Genomic DNA, 12,935 nt, shown 5'->3' on the forward strand with positions numbered 1-12,935 from the left:
TATGAAGAGTTAATCAGAACAATAATCAACAAATGATATGAGGATATGTTATTGCATTTTCAGAACAAACAATGTGCAGGGTAAAATAGATTTTCTCAATGAAGAAAAACAATGTTCAAATCAAACGTTGATATTATTTTTTTTTTCAGATAATTTGGAAATCAATCATTTCATTGTAGCAATTTATATATGCTTATCAAAGCAATTTCTCACCTAACAATGATAACATTATTACTGACTTAAAGGTGCATCTAATTTAATTAAGAGTTTTTTAGTGTTATTATTGCATGCCCATCTCTATTTCAAGAAACCAGTATAAATTTGTACGTTATGAAAGTTTAATAATATTATTTTACTGCCTATATATTCTTTTCTTACTTAAAATACATATAGTTTACAAATAAAAAATAAAATTATGATATGTAATTAAGCATGTCATTGAAATTCATTAGTATTTTTTATTTTTATTTTTATAAAAAAAATTAGAAGGATAATGACTCGAACTTAATAATGAGTGATACATATTAGTCATTGAATAAACTAACTTAATCAGCAGCACTTTTAAATATAATGGAACTAAAAGTTAAACACACAAAAAAAAAAAAAAAAGATCTGCCTTTCTTTATAAGATTCTCACTATTGCAGCATAATGGAGACATAAGCAAGTGGTTGATGTGAATTAAGGTACTATCAGGAATGGACCAAAGTTGGTAAAAAAAATTCACTTTATAATTCCATATGAAAGAACGTTAAGCTAAATGACAAAAGAACAGTAATCCTGATATTGATTACACCCTTACTTTAAGCAAAGTGAAAGCATATATACGCTTTTCCAAAGTAGTTGTTGGACCCTTTAAAAAGAGAGAGCACATAATATTTTACTAAGATATACGGCAGACAATTGAACACCTGGAAGAAAAGTTGCATGAAAATTATTATATTGGAATGCTTACATTTCTGCCTATCTACTTCTTTTCATTTTAACACAATCAATGACTATATTTCTTTATTTTTTTAATCTCATTTTTAGTTGTTGAATTAACATAATCATGGACTACATAAAAAATAATAAAAAAATATATAATTGTTAAATTCTAAAGAGTGTTAATTAAATTATAATTTGATTTATTTTGATTTGAACTTATATAAGTGATTGAATTATTTTACACATAAAAATGATTAATCAAGTCAATTACTTATATTTACCATTTTATGTTTATACTTTTTCGATATGAAATTTATAATCCCAACAATAACCATGTTCACATCAGGATACTTAAACATGTGGCAAACAGGGAAAAGAGAAGAGAATTCATTTGAATCTGCTCCTTATAATATATGCCAAATTTTAATTTCTGGTGGTGAAGTTTTAAATGAAACGTATTTCGAGATTGAGATGTAAGAAGAAGGAATTTTATAAACAAACAAATAAGTAATTCAGAATCAAGATTATCCTGAAATGGTCCAAAAACTAAGTCCAGTGCATAGGCCAGTACAAGTGAGGAAAGAAATGAAATTCTCCTTCAAGTACTGTAAAGAACTGCAACGGGAAATGCCACTTGTGCACTGTCAATACAGATAAAATGTCCTGATATCGAAGCTGGGGAAAAAAAAACTAAAGTGAAATTTCCAGTTAGATTATTTTAAGGAATGTAACAACAATAAGGAAATTCTTAAAAGGGGTTTCATTGATTTTGGTTTGAAAATATATTTATGCAAATGTTATATATATATATATATATATGGTTCCCGTTTCAAAATACAGTACAAAGAGCCTCAAGATTTTCTCCTTCAGGAAAAATAATGGGTCAAACAAAATTCTGAGCACTAATGTAAACAAAGATTCATTGGAAAATCCAAATGGCTATTAGCATTGAAAAAATAAAATAACTTTGGAGGATTAATGGCTCTAGCTAGCTCTTGAATTCTCAAGGTTCTACAAAAAAATCTAAAGTAAATGAAAGATGACTAACCCTTTCATAAACTCAACAGGTTAAGGATAGAGCATTGATAGAAAAGGTTCTTAATTTCCTATCCATAACCAACAAATATTCCGTATAGTTAATACAATAAGCACAACTACCCATATTTGATCAGATGGTGCTAGAAGGTTTTTCTTGATTCTTGAAATTTAGTTCATTCCTGGAAGTTGTAGCACGAGCCGTCATTTTGGTTCCAGGTTTCTTAATTCAAAATTACATCTGATCATAAATAATTTAGCCACTTCTGAAGATGACAGTCGTTTCTTCAAGGGAAAAATCAAGTGGAGGATCTTGGATGCCATGATATGAGTCTATTGATCTCTTTCCTCTGTTCTTGTTCCTAACTGATTCTGTTAAGCAGGCTACCAATCTTATTTCAGTGTTTCCTTCTCTGCAGCGTCCATGAGCTTGGGCCTTAACACACAAAATAGGAACGGACTCAGCCATTTTTTATTAGGCTCCCTCTATAATTATAGGGTCTTCATTTCTCAATCTAAAAACAAGGGAAGACGAGATCCCACAGGCCTAAGATCGACCTGTATCGAGGAAGAGCAAGGTAAATCACCAAAAAGTTTACCCAAAGAAAAGTGGAGATTTTCACCAAAAAAAGGAAAATGAAGAGTCAGTTATCAAAACTAAATAAAATATTTCTCAAAATATAAATTCAAATAATTAATATTTTTATTGTGTAATTTAAAAAAAACAAACAAACTTGATAAATATTCATTATAAATTTTAAATATAATGACTCACTCGCAGCGTAAGCAAAAATGTTTTGCTTGTAGGTATGAATTGAACTAATAAAGAAATTGTTAAACATTATTTTCCTCCCAATAACATATTAATAATAATGTAAAAAAATTGCATGATCCATATCTCTTTCCACAAAAAGTGAAGAGAAAAAATATCAGATATATTTATTTTTGCTCTTGACACTGCAAAACAAAGAAAGTAGATATCAAAATCTTGCCGAAGATTTCTTTTGGTTTTGTATGATATTATACCCTTTGCAGATTTTCTCCTGAATTTTTGTATGATTTCTTTGATTTTTAATTTTTTATATCATATTTACGCCTGCGCGTTGTTGCAGGCCAAAGCAAAAGCAAATTATCAGAAATGTAGATGTGGGCTCACCCACATAGCCCCATATCAATGATAAGCCCATGACATTGATATAAACATGTGAGAGGTTATGCAATGGCTAAGTGAAAAATGAATAATGAGAAAAATACCACTAATTATGATGGAATTATAATATACTTGTCTTATCTGATTTTTGTTCTGCAACATGGTAAGCCAAATTAGAAAAACAATATAAATACATATGTAAAAGAAAGAAAAATATGTATATAATAATGGTAATAATACTAATAAGCTAACTAAACCTTAAAATTAACTTAGCAGCAAAGTATGTTATTAGCCACTCATAAAATTACTATTCTCTCTCTCCCTCTCTCTCACAGACCAAGAAAATGTCAACGCTATTGTTGTCTCTTCCCTTGGCTTTGCTGAGATAGAATAACAACTTGCAAGTTATTTTCAAGTAAATTAAACGATCGTGCCTTTGATAAGTCTAACTAAGAATTTAATAATTAGTAGTATTGACTAATTTTACCAGATGGTTTTCAATGCCATACCATAAAATTGGAAATTATTCACTTATATCAAATTTTCAGATGCGGTTTTGTTGGATATCCTTTCATATCAAGCAAATATCATAAAACCATACTGAATTCAACATATTCTTTCCTTTCTTTTCTTTTTGGTATTACTTTTTCTTGGAATGCAGACAGAGAGAAGAGAAACGTAAGTTCAATCAATAGAAAGAAATACTTAATATGCTTTGAGATTTCAAAAAGATCCTAGACATAGAGACTAGAGAGAAGGCATCCGAAACCCCATCCACCACCTTATTTTTCCCATCAACTGAGCTTACAATATGAGAATCAAAATGGATTGATCAAAATAAAATAGTTCAATACCAAACCCATTCTAAAATGGATCAAGATGCAACAGATGTCAGCACATAGAAAATGTTAGTAAATATTTGCAGTGTTATGTGCATCATCCTCTGCAATGAAAAAAAAAAAGAAAAAAAGAATTTAACATGTGATGCAAATAACTTAATGTGATTGTCAATTCTTAATTTGAAACAAATAGCAAGACATATTGCGGGAAGAATTTAACTTCTTACCACCAAGGAATTACAAAAACCAAACGCAATACAATTGTATGTTTAAAGGAATCATTGTTGCAATGGTTTTGCGGTCGCCGGACGAATTCTCACCGAAGTGGGAAAAGTGAGGAGTCGCCACTTTAATTTTGAGGAAAATTAAAGAAAACCATTTTTTTTGAAAATTAAAATCCACTTTGAAAATCAGAGGTTCTAAGTTCGGGGTCCGTATATGGGTGGGGAAGGTGTTAGGCACCCCACCTCGTCCCTCAACGAGGGTAAGCAGATTTAATGTTATGCTCTTTATAAATTAAAACTGATAATTAGGGGGTGGAATGATGATGTCAATCCTTTGTTCGGATAAAAGGAATATTTAATGTTTCACCATTTAGGGTTGCCCAAGAACACAAGTACATGAGATGACCCTTCAGTGAATGGGTGTAGTGTAATAGATTTTTGTTGGGGGTTAAGTCGCATATTGAAGTTGTGATACTTTAGTTTGGATTTAAGTGAAAAGAAATCGGGTAAGAACTCTCTCCCGATCTCTTGATGTATTTTGTTAAGAATTTAAGTGGGAGATTTCGGATAAGAACTCTCCTCCGATCTCCACATGTTTTATTAAGATTTTGGCCGAGAATTCAAGTAAGAACTCTCCCCCGATCTCTTAGTCTATTCTCTTTAAAATTTAAGCGGGAGATTTCGAATAAGAACTCTCCTCCGATCTCCACGTGTTTTATTAAGATTTTGGCCTAGAATTCGGGTAAGAACTCTCCCCCGATCTCTTAGTCTATTCTGTTTAAAATTTAAGCGAGAGATTTTGGATAAGAACTCTCCTCCGATCTCCTCATGTTTTATTAAAATTTTAGCTTAGAATTCGGATAAGAACTCTCCCCTGATCTCTTAGTCTGTTCTGTTTAAAATTTAAGCGAGAGATTTCGGATAAGAACTCTCCTCCGATCTCCTAATATTTTTAGGCTAAGAATTAGATTGAGCTCGGGTAAGAACTCTCCTCCGAACTTTTAATGTGTTTGCGTTAAGAATTAGATCGAGTTCGGATAAGAACTCTCCCCCGAACTCTTAATGTTTTCCCGCTAAGAATTAGATTGAGTTTGGGTAAGAACTCTCCCCCAAACTCTTAATGTGTTTACATTAAGAATTAGATCGAGCTCGGGTAAGAACTCTCCCCCGAACTCTTAATGTGTTTACGTTAAGAATTAGATCGAGCTCAGGTAAGAACTCTCCCCCGAACTCTTAATGTGTTTACGTTAAGAATTAGATCGAGCCTGTAAGAACTCTCCCCACCCCCGCGAACTCTTAATGTGTTTATTAGAATGGCGTTTTTGTAAGAACTTTGAACTAAAGATTCTGGTAAAGGACCCTTCTCGACCCCTTTTATGAATGAAGTACTAAAGGTGCAGGAAAAACCGTGTAAAGCTTTTCCTAACCTACGGGACCTTATGACTAGATGGAGGACGAAAGATCAAACTCCTTGTCGACCTTCCACATGATCACTTTATTAGAACTCTCCGATTAGCGATATCTAATCTCTTTTACTTGTGGCATCCGATCTTTTTAGTTGTTCACCCGGGGTCCAATCTTTTCTTGATTCCCGATCTATTATATTGTCACCTGGGCTCGTTCCTTGGCCCGACCTCATAACTTACTTGTTCGACCTATTCTTGTTTCCAACCTATCCAACCTATGCTACACCTATCTTCCTTTGTCATTTTTATTTTTTTAGACCGAAAGTTCTCATGTCGAAACACCCCTACCTATATTCTTTTGGGTATTTACAAGTTGCCTGTGACTTGAACGTCTACTCTCGAGGGAAATGAAAACTAAATGACGATAAATGGAATTTACGAATTAAATAAAAGAAGACACAGAAAATAACTATTGGCCTAGATAATCTATTTCAAGATTTAGTGCGACCGGATATAAAAGAAATTTCAAAAGAGAACTGGAGAAAACAAAACAAGAATATTCGACAAAAATAACAGTTTAGACGCTTACCTGTGGGAAGTTAAGGAGACAGACGAGCTGACTCTAAAATCCACAAATCTTGTAGAGGTGAAAGTTGACGGCCGAAGGACTCGAATTTACCCAAAGTGATGGGAATAGGTTGGAACGAAGTTGAACTCAGAAAGTAATGCCAGATACTAGAGCGGTGGGAATGAGATGATGTGAAGATGGTTGCACAGAAACTAGAAATGGAAGTTTCAGGACTTAGAGTTCCTTCTGATGAAAATACTTAAGAAAACTGGTTTCTAAAGTTTCTTAGCACTTAGAAAGCTCAGAATGGCAAGTAGCAAGACTGAATCAAATTTCAGAGCCTTTCCACTATAATCACCACCTTCTCCTTTTTCGTCCCTCCCTTCTACAGTATTGCATGCAGGTATTTATAGGGAGCGGGTATCCATAATGAAGGGTCAGGATCTCACTAGGGGAGACGGAGGGTTTAGATTTAAAAGGACATAATCTGATGTCTAAGAATTAAAGAAAATCAAAATGGAGGGTCAGGATTCCGTTCAGAATATTCATCCTTTCTTCTTTTAATCCAACAGCTCATGGTCTTGCCTTACAAGATGGATCGAGAGGCTGGGAATAAAAAGCGCCAAACCTATCATCTGCTTTTTTATCCGAGGGCTCATGCTCCATCCTTACGATTATGATCAACGATGGAGATCGAGATGTATAGGACTGCCTTAACTGTTTCGACGTCTAACGGCTAGGTGGGCGTTTCTGCAGATGAGATGTGTGGTGAGGATCTGATCGCGCCTGCAACGCTTTAACTAACTCGGATCTGACGATGAAGAGAGTTAATTGAAAGTTATTTAATCCCTCTACATTTTCCGATCTTTTTAGGTCGTCTCCTTTTCTTCCGATCTCCCCATTATGACCATCCCCTTTTTCGATCTCTATCTCATGCATCGGGTCCCCTCTTATTTCCTGATCTCTCTCATTCTAGATCTTTCCTCTCTATCTAACTTGCATTGGTCAAAGTAATAAATTCTTCAGTTACCGATGCATCCGCTTCGGATTCTGTATGCAATAAATGCCAAGGCCCTATATATATGCAGCAATGAGAAATCACTTTCACACCTCACTTTTCCTTCTTCAGTTCATTTTCAATGTATCCATTCCCCAATCCTAGCTTATCCGGTGATAATTCTAATCATGATGGCCATTTTGATCTTTTTTCGACTGTTTCCTTCGCCCCTCGCCTGAAAATTTATGATCCCGACAACCGAAGAACTATGAGAGCGTCATCTAATGACAGTGAGGGAACCGGACTAATTTGCCGATCAAGATCGAAAGTGACGACCGTGCCGATCTCGAATCGGTCTATCGGTACAATCGGTAGACCGATCTCGAACAAGAGGACTGCTAATTTCAATCTTAATGTTGGTGACCGCCTCTTGAAGTTCATTTGGCTCCCAACCATATCGGGCGTCCCGACTACCGCTCGGTTCTGGTCGATGACATCGGCGACCCCGCTCAATATCATGAGAGTCATAGTCACCCTATCTGAGCTGCACATCTATCCAATATTTGTGGCTGGCTTTCTGATCAAACACGTCTTTTGATTCAGCCACAAGACTAGACTTTGACATAGGCCAGCATTCGGAGCAGTCTTAAGCTAGGTAGAACGTAGTGCTGATTTTGAGAGATCGCCCAAATGATGTAATTCGATCTTTTGGAAATGAAATGAAATTTTTATTTAAATGTTTTTTTTGTTTTGTTATCACATTAGTTATTTTTCCAATCTCTGATAAATGTATCCGATCTGATCCTTAGACGAATCACCATTCGCCGATCTGTGGATTCGGGAGTTTGTTCAATTTGATGACCTTAGTTAACCAACCTCATTTATCCGATTTTTTATTGTGTTTCTGGAACCTTCTTGCGACGTGTCAAAGAAGCAACTCGGTTCCGCTAACTGATGCATCGCTTAGGACATCGTGAGCATTTAATGCTCAGACGGGTATAAATAGGAGAGAGGTGACTTATTTGCTTCCTTATGTCATTTCAGAGCTTCCTCTAGCAATTTTAGCATTCCTTCTCATTTTCAAAAGTTTTCAGGCACCGATTACACTCCGGTAAGTATTTTGATATTTTCTCGGTTAATTTTCCTTTTTGTTTTCTGAAAATGAGCGGTACCGAAGTTCAGAGAGCTGCGAGCCCGGCTTTTGTCCATATTTCGTGGACCTCGGAAGAAGGCGATGTGATTAGATCAAAGTGACGATCCAAAGACGGCCATCGTTCCTGCATTAGTCCCGCTACTGCCGAAGCGAGTAACCTCTTCGAGAAAGGAAAACCTGCCAGTTGATGAGCTGTCGTCCGTCCTGAGAGAAACCGATCTACAATCCATAAGTCAGGAGTACAATCTGCGAATATAAGTCAGGAGTACAATCTGCGGATGGACTCCTTTGAACTGATCAAATGCCATAGCAACCCTTGAGTCGATCACTTCTTTGACGAAGGTGATCTCATCATAGTATACGAAGAGCAGCTGAAGGCCGGGATCCGTTTCCCCTTGGATGAATTTTACAAGGCCGTCCTAAAGTTCCACCATGTCTCGGTAGCTCAAGTGCATCCAAACTCCTGGTGGACTTTAGTAGCCTTCCGGGGCCTCTGCCGAGCTAAGAGACTGGAGCCCATGGCTAAAGTCTTTGCCGAGCAGCATAGGCTTGCCCGAAGGAAGGATGACGAATTTTGGTTCTTTCAGGCAAAGCCGAACTGCGGGCTCTTCACCGATCTTCCTTCTTCACTGAAGGATGGTGAGATTTCTTGGTTCCCTAGTCAGTTTTAGCTGAAGGATGGTGGCAACATGATGAGAACTCAAGGCTCAAAGCTCAAGTTGGTGACGCAAACTTATCTCTATTTCTGTTCAGTCTTACTGCTTGAACTCAAAATTTAGCAGTCATAATCCCATAAGGAGCAAATGAAACACTGACTATTTAGATGCTTAATGACAGAACCTTACAATTAGAAGTAACTGACATCTTCAAATTTTGGCTTTGAATCAAGTAGGCATACTTCAGTATCTATCATGGAACAAGGATTCATGCTAGAGTATGCTCCAAGCTAGAGGCACCTGCCTGAGTCCAGCAAACAAGCATTTAACAAGGAAATAAAAGGAATGAAAAAGTTCTACTGACCTTTGGCTTTTGGGTGCTGTTACAACCAATCCTCTTTTCTCTAGGCTTTTATATTGATCACTTAGAAGGGTGCAGAAACCGTTTATATGATTGAAATACAAAGGACATGAGCAACAATCTTCAGTTTCTAACTTTTAATAAACAGAATCTGAAGAAACTTAATGGATAACTTTTGAAAAGAAAAAAAGATTCCTGCTGCACCTTCAGCTTGCAGAGAGAACCAGTAATTTCTTCAGATAATAGTACTTGAGAGGAGCAGGCTCAAATCCGGAGCGAAAAAATTGTCAATTAGTGTTGTCATGCTTGAGATTAACAATGCGGAATATAAGTTTTGATTCAAAAAAATAAAAATCCATTAACAAATTAAATCTTGATAGTAACCAAAAAACAAATTTTCAGCTAATTGATTTATATTTGTTTCTGGCCAATAAGGAAAGATGTCAAAAGACGACTGCATGCATACTTGTGCTTTCCCAAGTGAGGTGTACGTGTTTTTAGCCTTTCTTGCTTAGCAACTATATGCCTCATTTGTCTTTTATGCTTCTCCTCATCTTCTTTAGCTATTTCCTTAAATGATATCTAGCAAGCTGCAGCGGGGATGGAAATATACAATGGTAAGAACACATTCTTCACTGAAATAAATCTCAGTTGAGCAACAATCATCATCTAACAAATCAATTTATTCTGAAGTTCCTCTTTCTTCTTGGCTTCTGCTTCTTTTTTCCGCTGTTCTTTGAGTCTGGCTCTCCTATTTAACTCAGCTCTGGTCACCCTCTTTGTTTCAGTGGACCTGCTACATAATCATCCAAATAGAAAGAATTTAGATGACACAATTATCTGAAAATACATTCAATTTCTAAGCAGATAAAGGTATGGTTTAAAGCAATAGAATGAACAGAAAGTACACATGCATATTTATGTAGTAGTGATCTATGTAGCATGGAATCGGAATCAGGGAAACGCTGAAACGGACATTGAGAAATAGCATTTTCAAAAGCATAGGAAACAGAAACATGGTGGAAACCTGTAAATGTAAAAAAAATATAGGGGTATATTTACAAATATACAAATACATATTAACTATAGAAATTATTACAAAAATTTTTAATATATAACTAGTCTATACATAAAACAAATTGAAATAAACAAATTATATACAAATTATTACAAATATATTAAATATATAACTTAAGAACTCACACCTAAGATTTGTGTGTGTGTGTATATATATATATATATTCTTAACTAGTTGTAATTCTAAATTCTAAATGTAACCCTAAATTTTAAACCAAACCCACAAATGCAAAACTAAACTCTAAATCAAACTAGATTCAAAATAATCAAAACCCAATATAAAAATAAAAAAACAACCAATCAAAGTAGAGACAACTAATCAATATAAAACTCTAAACCACAACAAACCACCAATAACAGTAGAAATAACCAAATATAAAACTCTAAATCAGCTCTGCTACGCATGGGATGGATCATGGAAAGACAAAAGGTGAGAGACAAAGCGTAGATCAATCCCTCACCTTGCCATCAGGTAAGTCCTGTCCTTCTCCTTCTCCTTATCCTTCTTCTCCTCCTCCTCCTGCTGCTGCTTCTTCTTCTTCTTCTGTCAGATGCGGTGCGAGTCGAGAGTCTGCATTTTTATTTTAACCTAACATTTTTTAAGGCACGCGTGTCCAGTCCAAAAACGTGTTTCCCATTTCCAGAAATTCCGGAAATGCCTTGCCGGCATGTCATCCCATTTCTGACATAGGAAAACGCCACCATTCTCGTTTCCATGCATCGTAGATAGTGATAACAAATAAAATCTTTGTTGTGATTGAGTAAATGAAGCTTACCTATTTTTTCTTGTGCAGCATTGTTAAATTCTCCTCATTATCATCCCCATCATCCACCTCAAGAAAGTACATCTAACACAATAGCAGATGTTGTAAGCTTAAGGAAAACAACTTAAATGTAAAAGCCAGCGACTCACATCTTCTTCATCAGTTACTTTCTGTTCCCCAGGAACAGTTAATGAAACAGGTTGACGTCCCAACTCACTTGGATAGACTTTCTGCATTACTCTGCAACAGCTTGGGCCAATGAATCCTAAATTGAAGAATTTGCAGTAACAAGAATATAAAGAATTTAAATTTCAGAAAGAAAAGCAATACCTGAGAGTATCTGAAATGTTAGGAAATTAAGCTTCAAATGAAGGATTAAATGAGCAACCTGGAGGCTCAACTTCCACAGCTGGAATAACTGATGGTTTGGATACCTGTAAATGATCGGATAACCACAAGACCAAAGCAAACCTTGATTAAATATCTAAAAAGCAAAACAATATATCATAATGCCACGCCAAATTGAACATATGCTATGTGATTCTTTCAAATTTAAAGAAATATGCTCATATGCAATGTAGCAGTAAGACAACAAGCTGGAATTTAGATTTTTAAAGCCAATGAAGTACCTTTCTAATTTTGTTGTCACATCCACCCGGAACATTGTCAATGGAAAGATAAACACCTTGCCATCTCTAAACAACCAAACAAGCTAAACTAACAGAAATTATAAAGCTATACAAGCCAATAAAAATTCAATAGCTTCACTTTCCCACAAGTCGACCATGCCAGAATCCTGGACAGGACGATCACTCTAAGACAACCCACCAAATAATCTCAATCCCGAGTAATTTCAAAGGAATTAATCACTACACAGTATTCACAACATCCTCCAAAAATGCTTGCTTAGTTACCTTGGAACCATCTTGCGTGGCACCTTTTGGCTTAGAATCTTTCCGGGTTTTCTTAGTTTTCTTCTTCTTCTTCTGATTCGAAGACAGTACCGCTAGGACAAAAGGATTCTTCTGAAGTACATTGTCACAACGAAGTACCTTTTCTCTGTGCTTCTCAATCTTCCGCCTCGCAGAAACATCTGAAGTTGATAAAAAAAAAAAAAAAAAGGAATCAACTAAAGATAAAGTTAGCGAAAAGGTGAAGGAAAAAAGGTTCGAAAAGGTGAAGGAAAAATGGGGTCCATGAGGAAAAAAAAAGAAGGGGTCACCTTTGGATTTGTCGACGAAGAAGAGGAACTAAGTAGGAACATGAGAAAGAGAGCCACCGGAGAGAGCGCCTTTGGTGGATTTCTCAATGAAATCGTCTATGTCTTTGGTGCTTATGTTTGCTCTCCATGCTTTCTTCCCCTTCCTCGAGCTCTTCGCTTCACCATCTCTCACTCTCTCTCTTTGCTCGCTTCTTTGCTGGTGGTTGGCGAAGCGGAAACCTTGCATGTCGGTATCTTAGCCGCCTTAAAACGGTGCCGTTTCTGCTTCAACAAACGATGTCGTTCAATTCACACCTTAAAATGAAATGAAATTATTAAATGAAATTATTTTTATATTGAAAATTAAATTAAAAATTTTCTATTTTACTAAATCATTAATATGTAAAAAGTACGTACTATATACGTGTCCAATTTAATACATTTATTTAATCTAATTAATTTATTATTTAACTTCATTTAATTAATCTAATTAATAGGTTTCACAGAAAAAAAATTGAATTTTTATATAATTATGTTTAATTTTTATTTTTTTAAAATAATTTTTTTAAATTAAAAAAT

The 12,935-nt window shown here is 35.4% G+C and overlaps 1 protein-coding gene across 1 annotated transcript in view; it reads right to left on the reverse strand.

Annotated features, from left to right (window-relative positions):
- LOC110670792 (ribosome biogenesis protein NOP53) overlaps nt 1-12,558 on the reverse strand; it is a 47,456-nt gene extending 34,898 nt beyond the window's left edge. Inside the window, exons 1-2 of the mRNA XM_058133874.1 lie at nt 12,378-12,558; nt 12,070-12,248 (exon numbers count right to left, since the gene is read on the reverse strand). The gene's annotated coding sequence lies outside the window, so the exon portion shown is untranslated. The remainder of the gene's footprint in view (nt 1-12,069; nt 12,249-12,377) is intronic.
- Between the last annotated feature and the right edge of the window lie 377 nt (nt 12,559-12,935).

This window comes from Hevea brasiliensis, chromosome 14, assembly GCF_030052815.1.
Source record: "Hevea brasiliensis isolate MT/VB/25A 57/8 chromosome 14, ASM3005281v1, whole genome shotgun sequence".
In the NCBI taxonomy this organism is placed as follows: Eukaryota; Viridiplantae; Streptophyta; class Magnoliopsida; order Malpighiales; family Euphorbiaceae; genus Hevea; species Hevea brasiliensis.